Source organism: Urtica dioica, chromosome 6 (genome assembly GCF_054948205.1).
Source record: "Urtica dioica subsp. dioica isolate 48M chromosome 6, U.dioica_male_clone48M_v1_H2, whole genome shotgun sequence".
Lineage (NCBI taxonomy): Eukaryota > Viridiplantae > Streptophyta > Magnoliopsida > Rosales > Urticaceae > Urtica > Urtica dioica.
Window position 1 is genome coordinate 38,481,913 of NC_142761.1, and position 15,533 is coordinate 38,497,445.

Below are 15,533 nucleotides of genomic sequence, written 5' to 3' on the forward strand. Positions count from 1 at the left end.
TAGTGAAGACCCAACTCGAGCATTCTTACGAGAATACAAAGATGTCTTCGCATGGACTCACGCAGATATGCCGGGGATAGATCCAGAAGTCATCGTCCACCGACTCAACGTCATTTCCCCGGAGAATAGAAAAATCCAAAAGCGGGGCTCTTTCAATCCTGAGCGTTATCTCGCCATCAACGAGGAAGTTGAGAAGCTGATCAATGTTGGATTCATCCGCGATGCAGAGCTCCCTAAGTGGGTGTCCAATGTCGTGATGGGGAGGAAGGCAAATGGGAAATAGATAATATGCATCGACTACACCGATCTCAACAAAGCGTGCTCAAAGGACTGTTTTCCTCTACCGAGGATCGACCAGCTGGTGGATACCACAGTCGGACATGAGCTCGTGAGCTTCATGGACGCCTATTCCGGATACAATCAAATCCGGATGCATGAACCAGATCAACTTAGGACCACGTTTACCACCGACCGCGGACTGTTTTGCTATAAAGTAATGCCGTTCGGATTGAAAAATGCTGGCACCACATACCAACGCCTAGTCAATCGAATGTTTGCAAGGCAAATCGGAAAGAAGATGGAGGTGTACGTAGATGACATGCTGGTAAAGAGTTTGAAAATTTCGGAGCATGTCCGAGACTTGAGAGAGTTGTTCATCCTCCTATGAAGATATAAGATGAAGTTGAACCCCAACAAATGCGCATTTGGAGTCGAGTCAGGGAAGTTCCTAGGATTCATTGTCAACCAGCAAGGAATCGAGGCTAATCCCGAAAAAATCCGAGCCATAATGGAGATGAAATCCCTAAGGAGGGTGAAAGAGGTGCAGAGTGTTGGAATTGATCTAGGGTTTAAGAAAAAGTTTAACGCTTCGGTAAGCGGCGAAATTTTAAAAAATTTCTTTAAAACAAGTAAAACGATTTTACTAACTAGACAAAGAGCAAGCACATGTAAATATAAACTATTATGAGCATTAAAGAATACTAACCTTTTAGAAGCTTGAACGTTGAGAAGCTTTTGGAAAGTTGCAACGTTCGTCTCCCTCACAGCACGTCTCTCTTCTTTCCTCGCCAACTCGAGCAACCACGAAAGTTTCTATCACATGAATCACTCGAGAAATAAGGAATTAGTGAGTGGGCACTTTTAAACACGACGACTCTAGAACAAGTCTCAAAGTCGAAGAGCTAAAACCACTAGGTCAAATGAGGACCTTGGTGCCAAAACAAAACGAAAAATAACTAGAGAGAGAGAGAGAGGAGAAATCGGCCACAAGGTCTAGAGAGAAAGTCTCTCAATCTCTAACTTATGTGGAATGAATAGAATGACAGGAATGAGGGTCCTATTTATAGGAGAAGGGTTGGCCTTGGAAAGAAGTAGTTTCCTCTTATTTTCCAAGCCTTTATGAGCAATCCCTTATTACCAATTCCTCCAAATATGCGCCCACCTCATGCAAATCCCCAAGGGATTAGTTTCCTCTTTTCCTTTCCTCTTGGCCGTGTGACCTTCCTTCCTTATAGAGGAATATTTGTTTCCTCTTTTCTTTGGGCAAGTATCTTTATACTTCAAGGCAAAAATAATCTCTCAGAGTCCTTAGACAAACCGCAAACATTTCCATATGACCCATAAATCTCATGGCTAAAACACAAGAGAACTCTATATAGTGTTGTGCCAAACCCACCTCAAATTATACAAACGTATGTATTCATAGTATGAGAATCATGCTGATGGCATAGGAAATGTACACCACCAGATGAGAGTGCAATAAAAAGAAAAAAAAAGAGGAAACGTACCTCCTCCGGCCTCCAAGACAACTCCCGCCGCTAGAGCACTCGTTGTCGACTCCACCTCGACCTGACCCGACATCGACGACTTATGCATGAAGCCTCTACCAGCAACACGAGTCGAAGAAGCGCATCCAATCGCCGAATCCTCGCCGGCCACCTCGGACCAAGACTCGGTTCTGAGTCTGCCACCGATCCCTACTGGAGATCCCTGCGGAATGGCCGACACCCCGATCTCCATCACCGCCTTCGCTGACCCGGCCCCCGTCCACACCTAAGGCATCGCAGAGCCAACACCGGTGACCTCCGGGCTTCGGACATTCTTCGGGGAATTTCTCGCCATCTCCTTCGCCTGAACAATCTCACCAACGGACCGTCTTGCCACAACCTGGATGACCTCCGCGTATGACCCCACCACTCGTGCACCGCGAGAATCTTCGACTCCGATGCTGGAGGCACGATGTCCGCCACCGCCGTCAACGAAATCCGTCTTGTTTACCTCCGCCGAGACACTCACCCAGCCAGAGTCATCGTACCTAAACAAGTCTGAATCTTGAACCCCCTCCGTGGAAAAAAAATTGTCAAGCAAATGAACCCCAAACTCTTCTCCCGGGTCAAAAGCTTCCCCATTGTTTAAATTAATTTCAGACAAACATACCAAATCTAAAACCTCGGACCCGTCATCGATGGGGTCGTTGAGCACCATCAATGAAGAGGGAGAAAGTAAAAAAAAAGAAAGAAAAAAAAAGCAGAAGTGTGAGAGAAGAGAAGGAGCCAAGAAACTATTCTAACCTGAAATCCGACGATTTTTTGTTGCAGAATGAGCTTCAATCTGGCAAGAATGGTGGATGATGTGTTTCTAGGGTTTTTGCACGGTCAGTTTCAAAATGAAAGAAATGAAACTCAGAGTAATACTTTTCCCATGTAGAAAAGTCAACACAACTGTCTCTGTTTGTTTCTTTCTTTTCCTTTAAAAAAAAGTAATAAATAAAGAGAAAAGAAAGGATATAAAAGGGGGGGGGGGGGGGGGGGGGGGGGGGGGGGGGGGGTACTTACCTGATGCAACATCCTCTAATGTGTATCAAGAATTCAAAGGGGATCCAAAAGTTATGAAAATATCTCAATTAGACTCACTATTTCAGAAATATCTAAAATTAGACTTTTTTACCAATTTCGGAAAAAAAAAAATACCCTCAACCCATTAAAACTCTTTTCTTTCTCATTCTCACTCACACTCACTCTCAAAAAAAAAAAAAAAAAGAAACACCCCCCCCCCCCCCCCCCCCTTCTCAAAATCCGACGATCTCCTCTCAAAATCCAACAAGACCCGATCACCACATCCAAAAATCCGACCGTCTCCGACCATCATCTTGAACCTCTCAAGAACTCAACCACCACCATAAATGTAAAAAAAAGGTTAGTTTTTTTTATTTTTTTTTCAAGGTTTTATTTGTGTAGGATGACATAATACAAGATAAGTAGTTATTTAAGTTGATTTATATATGATTTAGAGGTAAAACTAAGTTTTAGGGTTGTCAAATTTTTCGGAAATTTTTGGTTGAACATGAACCCGACGAGATCCAACCGGATCCGACGGCCTTCAACACCCGTGTCCGACGGGATTCGACGGTCTTCACGGAGATGGGATCCGACGGGATCTGACGGGATCCGACCGTCTCCGACGAGATCCGACCTCCCGACGCTATTTTGCTGTTTTTTTAATTTTTTTTTTTCAGATTTTAGTTGTGTTTTTAAGCAATGAAAATAATTATGTTATAAAGAATGAATGAATGATATTTGTTTTTTTTTTATAATTTATTAGTTGATTTTTTTAAATTATTTGTTATATATTACGTTATTAATGTTGTTATAATTCGTGTTTTAGGACAAATTGACGTTTTTATGTAAGAGTAATTTTCCGGGTCGAATTACATTATAAAGAATGAATGAATGATATTTTTTTTTTAATTTATTAGTTGATTTGTTTAAATTATTTGTTATATATTACGTGATTAATCTTGTTATAATTCGTGTTGTAGGACAAATTGACGTTTTTATGTGAGAGTAATTTTCCTGGTCGAATTACGTTATAAAGAATGAATGAATGGTATTTTTTTATAATTTATTAATTGATTTTTTAAATTATTTGTTATATATCACGTGATTAATCTTGTTATAATTCATGTTTTAGGAGAAATTGTCGCTACTATGTGGGAGCAATTTTCCGGGTCGAATCACATATAGTGGTTCGGGAATCTTGAAGATTGTGAAAGAAAAATTTACCGCTATTGATCTACTTCAAAGGATTGCAGAGACTCCGTTCGCTCAATTCTTCGAGGCGAAGACGCTAAATTTCTCTACGGCACTCTTACACTCTCTTCTTCTTCGAAAGATCGAGTCAACGAAAAGGGGTGAGATTCACTTCGCATTGGGAAATAAACGTGTGAGATTCGGAAGACTCGAATACGCGTTGATCACCGGATTTAGTATGGAAGACGGTCCGACGGCGGAGGAGCAGAACGAGCGAAGGAGTGATAGGCTCGTGACCGATCACTTAAACGGCGTGCGAAACGCTAAGTTCGAAGTCTTGACAAACTTGTTCAAGACATGTCAAGATCCGGAGGACGCGTACAAGCTCGGATTGTGCGTGTTTGTCTTTGGGTATCTCCTCGGAGTACAACACAACAGAGTCATCAACGACAAGTATCTCTACATGGTTGAGGACTTGCCGTTCTTCTATTCTCTGCCATGTGGGAACATCACGTGGGCAAAGACTTTGTCCGCCCTCTCTGTGGACTTAAACCGCTACTGTGTAAAACAAAAGGACAAATCCGCCAACGAGAACGTTCTTCAGAAGGAGGCGAAGTATTCCTTACCGGGGAATTTGTACGCCGTGCAATATTGGGCGTTCGAGGCTATTCCAGAGATTGGTCAGCAGTTCGGGAACAATGTCGGTGTCCGAGTACCGAGGATGCATTCGTGGTCAAGCGTTCGGGTGGTGACACGCAAGGACGTCGAGAAGGTTTTGCTTAAAAAAACGGTAATTTATAATTTATATGTTTTATAAATATTATTAGAGAACTACACTTATCTAAATTTTAAATATTTATAATTTTTTTCTGTTGTAGCTCGGTGTTCTTCAGATGTTGAGACCAAGGATCGGAGAGCGCGAGTTCTTCGAGCAACTAGAAATGCAACTCAGTCAATCGCTCTATCCGACTGAAGGCGAAAATGTGGTTGAGCCACGTAATATCGAGGAAGAGATTGATTTAGTACAGTCAATCGCGTAAGAAGTCGGCGTACTCAGACAAACCGAAAAGGACGAAGACGAGAACTTGTGGAGTGATGAAGACGATGATGAAGATCATGTTTCAGATACACCATGAGAACCTCGTCAGGTAAATTTTATTTATTAATTAAAAATATGAGTTTTAGTTACTAGTTTTAATGTGAAGTAGTTATTAGTTTCAATCATTTCAGCCCACACTTCGCGCACCTCCCGCTCGTCCCGATCATCCCGTTCGTCCCGATCATCTCCCTACGTGGTCTTTGACGGAGGAAATGTGGAATAATATGATCGAGACTTAGAATCAACTTCAAAAATCTCATAATGAACTTCGACAATCTCATAGTCATTTGGTACAATCTTAGGCGACCGTCTTGAGAGCTCTAAGTACAAACGGTCGGAAGCTAGAGAGAATGAGGCGAGATCAGGTTAGTTTTAATAAATAAAGATATAAATTAGTCATTTCTATAAAAATGTAGTTTCTTATTAAGTATTTTGTGTCATCCATGTTCGCGAAGATAAACATGATGTTCACGGACGTGACGGGTTTATGTCCCGGGCCGTTACCAACTACACAAGCTGGTAAACCTCGTCCACATCGATACCCGCCTCATCCTAGTCCACGACGATCCCCGTCTCCTCCTAGTCCCCCCGCCCCTACTAGTCTTCACGCCCCTCCTCCTTCACATGCTGCGTCGCAGCCCTCGCCTACGACGAGGAAGCCGGCTTCTCCTAGTAAAAAATGTCCCCGGCGGGACGATGTATCAGATAAGATGCTCTCATTGTCGACCCTAGCACAGAAGAAGGCGAATAGAAGGTACGAACACCATCTCAAAAGTGTATTCGAAAAGATACTTTTTCCGCCGATTTCACGGACCTGACGCGGCCGAAGTATGCAACAAATAAGCGGGTGTCGCCGTTCAAACCGTTGAAGGAGCCAATACTTAAAGATTGGGAAGCCGTCGTGAAGTGGAGTCACACGCCTAAACTTGATGGTCATTTAATGCCGAAGATTTATGTGAAGGTCGCTAACGTGGAAGAAGATTTCTTCAAGATCCTTATCGAAAACGGAAAATGGCTAAACGACAAGGTATGTATAACTACTTTACTTTTAATATGTATTTATAGTAAAGGTTAATTATTAGGGTAATTTAGCAAAATAGCCAACTTAAACGTTGAGATTTGCTAAATAGCCAAGGTTTAGTAAATATTAGGTAAATAGCCAATTTTGTATATTTACAAACGTAAATATTAAGTAAATAACCACTGCCTATTAAGCCACGTCATCATTTATGGCTATTTACTTAATATTTACCAAACGATGGCTATTTAGCAATATCAAACGTTTAAGTTGGCTATTTTTCTAATTTTTTGTAATTATTATGTCTTAAATATATTTGTTAATCCAAATACATTGACAACATGTTGATGCTATTATACATATGCTACGGAGACGCCAACGACAATATGACGTGTATCGTCAAGACATCTGCATCATGGATACCCAGTGGGTCCAACATGTATACGGACGTTATACGAAAGAACAAGAGTACAAGAAGATTGCCGACAAAATAGGCAAAGAGGCGGATATCGTAGATTGGGATTAACGAATCGTGTTTGATCCTATGACTGGATACAGAAACTCTCAAGTCTTGCCGTGGAATTGTGCACGAGAGATTTTGTTCATCGTCAACTTCAAACAAATGCATTGGTTTACGTTCCGAGTCGACCGCCAAGAGTGGACCATAACCGTCTTGGACTGCCAAAATGACATTGTGAAGAATAGAGAACATGCCAACAACTTCAGAACGATGATGGAGGTTAGTAAACTTTAAAGTTTATAGTAAATCATATATTTATTTTCTTACATTCTTATGTTAATGTAGGATTGGTGTCAAGCGATATCGAAGGTTATGGCAATGTCGAGATTATTCAACCAGCATCCGAGGGCAGAGCGAGAGCTAGATGGCGGGAAAATTCGACTTCCACCGTTCTTATGGCTAGTTGACGATACCGTTCCACAATGTGTGAAAAGGTATGTAAAACATTTTGTGTATAATTATTTAAGAGTTATTTATGTACAACATTTTGTGATTTTGTCTTTCAGTGGTGATTGTGGGATGTTCCCAATCAAATACATGGAGCACATCCTTGTCGACGCCAGTTTTGATACACTATGAAGCGAGAACATTAAGACGTTCAGGAAGAAATGGTCGACGGACCTATTTTTCCAATTAGAAGAGCGATGATATGTATTAAATATTAGGATATCTCTAGTTTTATGTCATTAAATATTTTGGATATCTCTAGTTTGATGTCATTAAATATATTAGATATCTTTAGTTTCATGTCATTAAAACTATTTATGTCATTAAATATTTTGGATATCTTAAGTTTCATGTCATTATATAGTTTCATGTCATTAAATTCACTCATGTCACTAAATAATTTCATTAAATATTTTTGAGTAATAAATAAAAATATAAACATAAACATAACCACAAACATGTTCAACTCAAACTTAAATGTCAATTGTTCAACAAAATAAGTTTTAAAAAATAAACATAACGATCAACTTAATAAACATAAACAAGTTTTCAATCTCTCCATGTGCATGTCTTCCTGTTATGTCCCATACCACCACATTTATCACATTTGCGATGAATAACAACTTTTTTCTCCTTGAGATGGGTATCGATTGACTCTTCGCCTTCCTTGTTTACTTTTCTTCGGTCGACCGGCTTGTTTCTTTTCAACTGGTTCCAACACCTTCATGTTTTTTATGTCATCCGGAAAATTCCACTGATCTTCATTTCCAATAGGATATATAGATTCCTTGTACATCTCAATCCATATCTCCTTCGAGTAGAAAGGACTGCACAACGAATAAATGTCCACACTCATGTGTTGTGCAGATGCGATGGCATGCTCGCACGGGATTCCAAGTAGTTGTGGTAGTCCACAAGTGCATGTGTTATTCATAAAATGCACATCAAAGTCACCTCTCTCGTCTCTAACATTACATTCAAACATCCCGAGTCAGTAGGTATTCACATATTGTGCCTTGTCGTTCAGATGTTCGAGATTCTCTTGAAACTTCGGGGACAGTCTTGTATCACATTTTCTAGCAATTTCTTCTCGATTAAAAACCACGTTTGAAGTGTGAATCTAATGAACTCAAGCAAAGTGGTGATGGGAAACGTTCAAGCATTCCTCGTCTTATTGTTGAAGCTTTCTGTATTATTGCTTGTCATTATATCATATCTATATAAACAATTTCATATTAGTGACGTTACACATATATTTAAATACTTGTAATGAAAAAGGGAAAAGTTTTAGTTTTACCGTTTTCCAGGGAAAAATGCTCTTTCCCACAGATCAAAACCGACTTCCTCGAGATACTTAGCCATCTCGACATCTTTCCTCCTCAATTGCCGAAAATGAGCTTCGAAAGCCCCCTTATTGAAGGCATAAGCGGCATCATACGGTTCAATGCCACAATGATCGGTCTTGAATTTATGTTGGACATTTAGTTGAGATGATGGAAGCATGTTCCGTGAGGGATACCGGGGAACACCACTTCGACGTCATGTATGATGCTAACATGTCGATCGGATATGAACACCAACTCTTCAACATCTTCACCGATAGCTTCTCTCAACTTTCTCAAAAACCAAATCCATGAAGCATGATACTCGCTATCTACTACCCCGAATGCAAGTGGATACATATGAGAATTAGCATCCATCGCAATTGCGCATAGAAACTGTCCACCGTATTTTGTCTTCAAAAATACCACCATCTAATGATATGACTGGTCGACAAGACTTGAACCCTCTACGACACGCCCCAACAGAAAAGAACGCATATTTAAATCTATTGTCATCTTTAACAAACGCCGTAAGAGTCCCTGGATTCTTCTGCTCCAACATGTATAATAAAGATGGTAACTTTTGATAAGATTTTTCTGGCGTACCCCTTACGTAAGAAATTGCTTTCTCCCTTGTTATCCAAGCTTTCAAGTACGATATGCCAACACCCCATCTTGTCTTGACTTCCTCTCTTACGTTATGCGCTGACTATTCAGCCATAGAGCTAATGTTGTACTTATCTTTGAAGACGTGCCCAATAACCCAAGGTGCAGCTCCTCTATGACCTTTTGTTCGAACCACACGCGCGCAAGAATGTCTACTCTCATACGACGTTATCTGCCACATATTAGACCACTGCACAAACTCCTCAGCTTCCAAGTGCACATCTCATTTTTGCATATGACATACCATCTCTTTTTCGAAGACGATTTCACTCTAAACTCAAAATTATTTTTTAGATCAAAAACATGAATTTGTTGCTTCATCTGTTTCTTTAACTCAAACTCTTTCCCAAGGTATATATCTTATGTGCTACCTATTGCATGTAATCAATGGTTATAAAATATATAACATAACATTTTCCATATTATAAGTAGATCTCATTATTTTTATTACATGTGGAAGAATGTGACAACAGACTTGGACCTTCATTACGTTCTTCTTTGACAACATCATCGGCTGTGAAGTCAGGGGCTTCCCATGAATAAGGCACAAAATCCATTTGTGAAACATCTTTACGATGGTCACATGACGGTTCACCTTGTTTTGATGGTTCACCGTGTCCTGATGGTACTGCAAAATGTTTAACAAAATCTTTATATCCTTCATGATTCGCAAACTCTTCGAATTATGTTTCTTTGTCACTGTTGTGTCCATCTTCTCCCCATCACTTTTATCTTCGTCAACCTTGCTATTTTGTTCTTCATCATCTTCCTCGTTGTTGTGATAATCATCTCTGTCATGCATGTATATTTCATCATCTCGATCGGTGATTATCAAATTCTTTCGTCTCTTGTTGAGTTCAACACGACGCAACTCTTCATTGATAACATTTTTTTCCTTTATCTACTTTGTTTGCACTTAACGCTATGATTTCTTTCGATATCAAAGTTACACAAAGTGCATATTTTCTACGACTTTTGCACTTCGTATAATACTTAACATCAATATCGTCCTTCAACAAAGCAGGCTCAATCGGCATATTACCCGCTTCATATGGAACTTCTAACTTTAAGTCATACTTTTATCTGTGTATATCGACTCTATTGTACACCTTGTCGACTAACCCAGTGTACTTTGTCTCTTTCGAAACTTCAAGCGGAAATGTTCTTGCATTTTTGAACATGTATAAGTGTCCATTTCTCTCCCACGTATCGTTAACCATCAATAAAACTGCAAGAAATATCACATAAATACATTAAATAAAAAATACCTGATTTTTTCATTTTCATGGGACACTGTCGGATCCCGCCAGATCTGGTCGGATTTCTGGCAGCCTGTCGGATCCGGTCGGATTCTAAATCTTGCCAGATCCGGTCGGATCCTGTTGGAATTTCATCTTGAATTTCAACGGAAATAGTACTTAAATTTCATCCTAAACTATCGGATTTCACCGGAAATAACGTTAAATTCCGGGTTCTTTGACCTAAATCTACCAACTTATTTTTCTACACAAACTATATCAACATAACTATAAAAGATGAATGAAGGAGCATAATAACCCATTTCGACGGGATTGAACGAATTGGATACTCGAAAATGATGAAAACGAGAGGAAATTAGAGAGAATGAGAGATGAAAAGAAGTAGGGAATGAAGTAAAGTGAAAAATGGTTATATTACCTTGAAAGGATATTTTTGTCCGAAATTGGTACAAAAGTCTAATTTTATATATTTCTGAACTAGTGAGTCTAATTGAGATATTTTCATAACTTTTGAGTCTACAAAATGAAGTTAATATGTATGCGTACATATATCCACATATATGCATATATATATATATATATATATATATATATATATATATATATATATATATATATATGCATATATATAATATATGCACAAATATCTATTTACTTAAGTACAAGTACAGCCATACATATATATATATATACACACACATATATATATACCTATATACGTGCACATACTATATAAAAAAATATTTTTGTAGCACACGCTCAATATATATATATATATATATATATATATATATATATATATATAATGTATAAATAAATAAATATATGTATATATATAATGTATAAATAAATAAATATATGTATATATATATATATATTTATTTAGCCTATGTATGTATACAAATAAATATATGTGAATAGGGTAAATAAAAGGGTAGGCTTTCAACGACTCAAAAGAATTTTGGGAACGCCGCTCAGAATCCACGTGCCGAAAAAGAGAATTTGAGAATTTCTTGCACGATAAGTCACTCAAGAAATTGGGGGTTAATGTTATACCGATATTTTCACATGGTAAAAATAACACCCCGAGAAAAAAAAAACGACACATCAAGCTCATACACAAGGCCCAAGCCCACAAGCAAATTCACGCGCCAAACTCCGAGTCAACACTCATAAAATGTCTTTCAAAAGAGACTCTCAAAGAATGTTCTCAAGCGAGACTTCTTGACAAATCTTCAAGACAAAACCACAAAAGAAGACCATCCGGTCATCTTCACTCGGTCAAAATCACCGTCCGGTTATCTTCACTCGGCCAAGACCATCCGGTTATCTTCACTCGGCCAAGACCACCCGGTCATTTTCACTCGGCCAATATCACCCGCCCGGTCATCTTCACTCGGCCAATATCACCCGGTCATCTTCACTCGGCCAAGATCACCCAGTCATCTTCACTCCGCCGAAATCACCTGGTCGTCTTCACTCGACCAAGATCACCCGATCGTCTTCACACGGCCAAGATCACCCAGTTGTCTTCACTCGGTCAAGACCACCCGGCCATCTCCACCACCCAATCAAGTACTTTTCACCAAACTCTTGGCTCCTATAAATACCACACTCATTCATAACACAAGGGAAGTTTCTCTCAACTTGTCAAAACTCTACAAAAATCACACCACCATTTTCTCTCTCTAGAAAACATAGAGACAAGTACAAATCGTTTACCAAAACCACAATACAACACAACTAATGTTGAGCATCGGAGAACGCGCCGAGGGAAAACCCTCCGCGTCCCTCTAGATTCACGTTTTCTTGTGGTTAGGGGAAAGTGCAAGGATTCGAAGACCCGACAAAGAGTGGAAGATTCGAAGACCCGGAGACCCGAAGATCCGGACACTGGAAGATTCGAAGAACACGATGAACACGAAGAACACGTGAGAAACATGAAGAACATGGAAGATTCAAAGGGTTGAAGACTCAGAGAAGCAAAGACTCAAGAACTCAACGAAGAACACGAAAGATCCTTAGATCCGAAAACTCAAGGACTCGAAAACCCGAAAATCCGAATAACACAAACACGAGAGAAGAGAAGAACTTCACCAAACTCAACCTACGTGCAGCTATAGGGTCCGGCCATAGATCGAACCGCGGACGGTTCTTAGTGCTAATTCAGAAACGCGATTAACAAAATGTTCTCTCCATTACACTACCCGGGGGCCCCACCCCCTCTCTCTCATGCGTCAATTTGATTTTCTTTAATAAAAGTAATAGTGTTTGTAAGCACAAAGAACTTCCACATTATTACTCAAATATCTCTTTTATTATTTGAGCAAAAAAAATATATATCTTATAATTATTTTTTAAATATTTCAAACCTTTAATTACAACTTACATGTACGTAGTGTTATACAATATATATATATATATATATATATATATATATATATATATATCTGCGTACATAGATATTCATTATCATATGTAATATGATTTATGTGTACATATAGTAAAATTGAAATATAAATTGTATATGCATGTATATACAACATTAATTATACATGTAAAAAATTAGTTGTATCAGATTTATTTGTACATGAATTAAAATTCAAAAATACAAATAGTATAAATTTAGGATACAAAATTTTTGTGTGTATATGTTTTATAATTTTATTTAATTCATAAATTTGAATGGTCACTACATACATATACATATATAGAACATATATTCTAAATTAAATTCTTACCTATTACGCGAGGAGGGGTAAGGAAAAAGTAAACAACATTAAAGAAATACTTTCGTTGCAAGAAGAGCTAGGCTATCGGAGATTAGATGAATTTAATCAAGCATATATGACTATATTAGCCTGGTATGTGGCCTATAAACCCGGTTTATTTTGGGTGAGAATCCTAAGAGCCAAGTATTGTCGTGAAATGCCTTTTTTACACTGCAAATTGAAGACTAACGCTTCTAGTGGTTGGAGAGACATATGCAATATGCGGACGCTGATGAAAAGCAACTCGAGATCCCTGATTGGGGATATGGATACTTTTACCGATCGATGGCTGGAGAGTGGAATCATGGAATGGAGACCTTACATGGGAGTGGCTAAAAGCGTGAAAGTCTCGGATTTGATCCACGGTAATTCGAGATCTTGGGATCTGGAGACGGTTAGTTAGTTTTGCGATCAGAATAAAGTAGCGAGTATTCTGAAGATTCAACTAAGACCGACCCAGTTACACGATAAATTAGTGTAGACTAAGATATTGAATGAAAATTTCTCAATTAAATCGGCGTACAACGATATCCTTAGACCTTCCTTTGATCCTAACGAACTAGTGTAGGCGGCCATCTGAATATTAAAAGTTCATGAACAATGTAGGTTGTTCGTGTGACGTGTTGGTCGTGAGGCGATTTTGATAGCGAAACATCTCAGGATATGCATGGTGAAAATCAGAGAAGAGTGCAGAGTCAGTGGAAGGGACAAGGACTCGCTATGGCACATCTTTTTCAAATGCAACACAACTGAGCGTCTGTGGTCCATGGCTGGGTTCGGTCGGAGATGGGGAGGGATGGTTTGGAGATCATTCGTGTTCTTTTGGATTTTAACACGAGTTTGAAGGTTCACTTGGGTGAGAATGTCTTTATTTGCAGAGCGGTCAGATGGAAAGTTATGTTGTTCTCCAATCTAGTGTCGCAGGCTATCCAGATAGGTCATGACATGGCGGCGTCGAGCCATGTGCACGGCCCAAGGGCTCATAGCATAGACGACCTAGAGACTTGTCACTAGATTCGTTCCCCTAAGAACACGACTAAGTTCAACGTCGATGCGACGTTCAGAGTAGCGGGAGTGGCAATCAGTTTGGTGGCTCGTGATTGGATGGGCGGGGTTCTCTGGTTGTGGAGAAGTAAGGTGGAGGTAGAGCCGGTTATGGAGGCAAAGTTGAGAGGGTCCTGATACCTCTTTTATTGGCATAGTTTCGGATTCACACGAGAATCTTAATTAAGGGGGACAACAAGGCACTTATGGAGGGACTCGCAAGGCGAGGTACTTGTCTGACTTGGCCGTGTATCCTTCTTTTCGAGCGGACTCTTTCTCTGTGTAAAGTGCACTTGCAACGAAGGTGCTCATAGACTTAGTCAATGAGGTACTACATTTTTGGATTTTGGCTTTTTTAATCTTAGGGATGTCCCGCCCTTGTGCAGGACCTTTTCACGGTGGAAGCCGAAGTTTTATGAGATGATTGGGGTATTTTTTTCCTTAGTCGCCAAACCTTTTTTAAAGGATGGTTGAGGTTTTGAGTAGGCACCTGCAATTTTTAAAACAAAAGATTTGGCGTTGTACCTCTCAATCTTTAATCGAAGTGATTAGTTTCTTCAAATCTAAATCTCAAATATAAAATATGATTTTCTTTGGACGTGGACCTCAGGTGGGCAATACCTCTATAACCGCAATCTGCAACAGGCGAAGACTGGCGTTTCCGCTCATGATTCCTGTAGTGATCTAATAATGACTGGTTACCTGCATAGACAGATAACCAACAAGTTATTTCTTGTATTCTGATTGTTTGTGGTCCACTTTTCATCTTTTTCATGTAGAAGTTTTTGAATTTTTTTTTTCCTTATTCTTGTTATCTAAGTCTTTGTTTTATTTATCAATATATTCATTTGAGGAGCCCTATATAAATAAAAATAAAAATAAAACCTAAAAAAAAAGTTTGTATGACATAAAGCTAGAGAGTAAGAGAAAATTAGAACAGAAAATTAGAAAAATAGTCAATTTAAATGTTTGACATTGCTAAATAGCCAACATTTGGTAAATCTTAGATAAATAGTCGTAAATAAGGACGCGGTCTAATATATGGAGGTGGCTGCTTATCTAAGATTTACGTCTGTAAATACATGAAAATGACTATTTATTTAAAATTTACCAAACGTTGACTATTTAGCAATATCAAACGTTTAAGTTGACTATTTTTTTAATAGATCCAAGTTTCCTAATAGACCAAAATAAAAAGGTAAACGACGTCAAAAAAAATAAAGAGGTATACATATTTTGGGAACTTGTTTTAATTATTTAGGATAAAGTCATGAATATAGAGGCCATGTAATTCTGGCCCAGCATCTTTCAGCTCCACAACTAAGATAGATGAAATGGAAATGATAGGAAGGAAGTTAT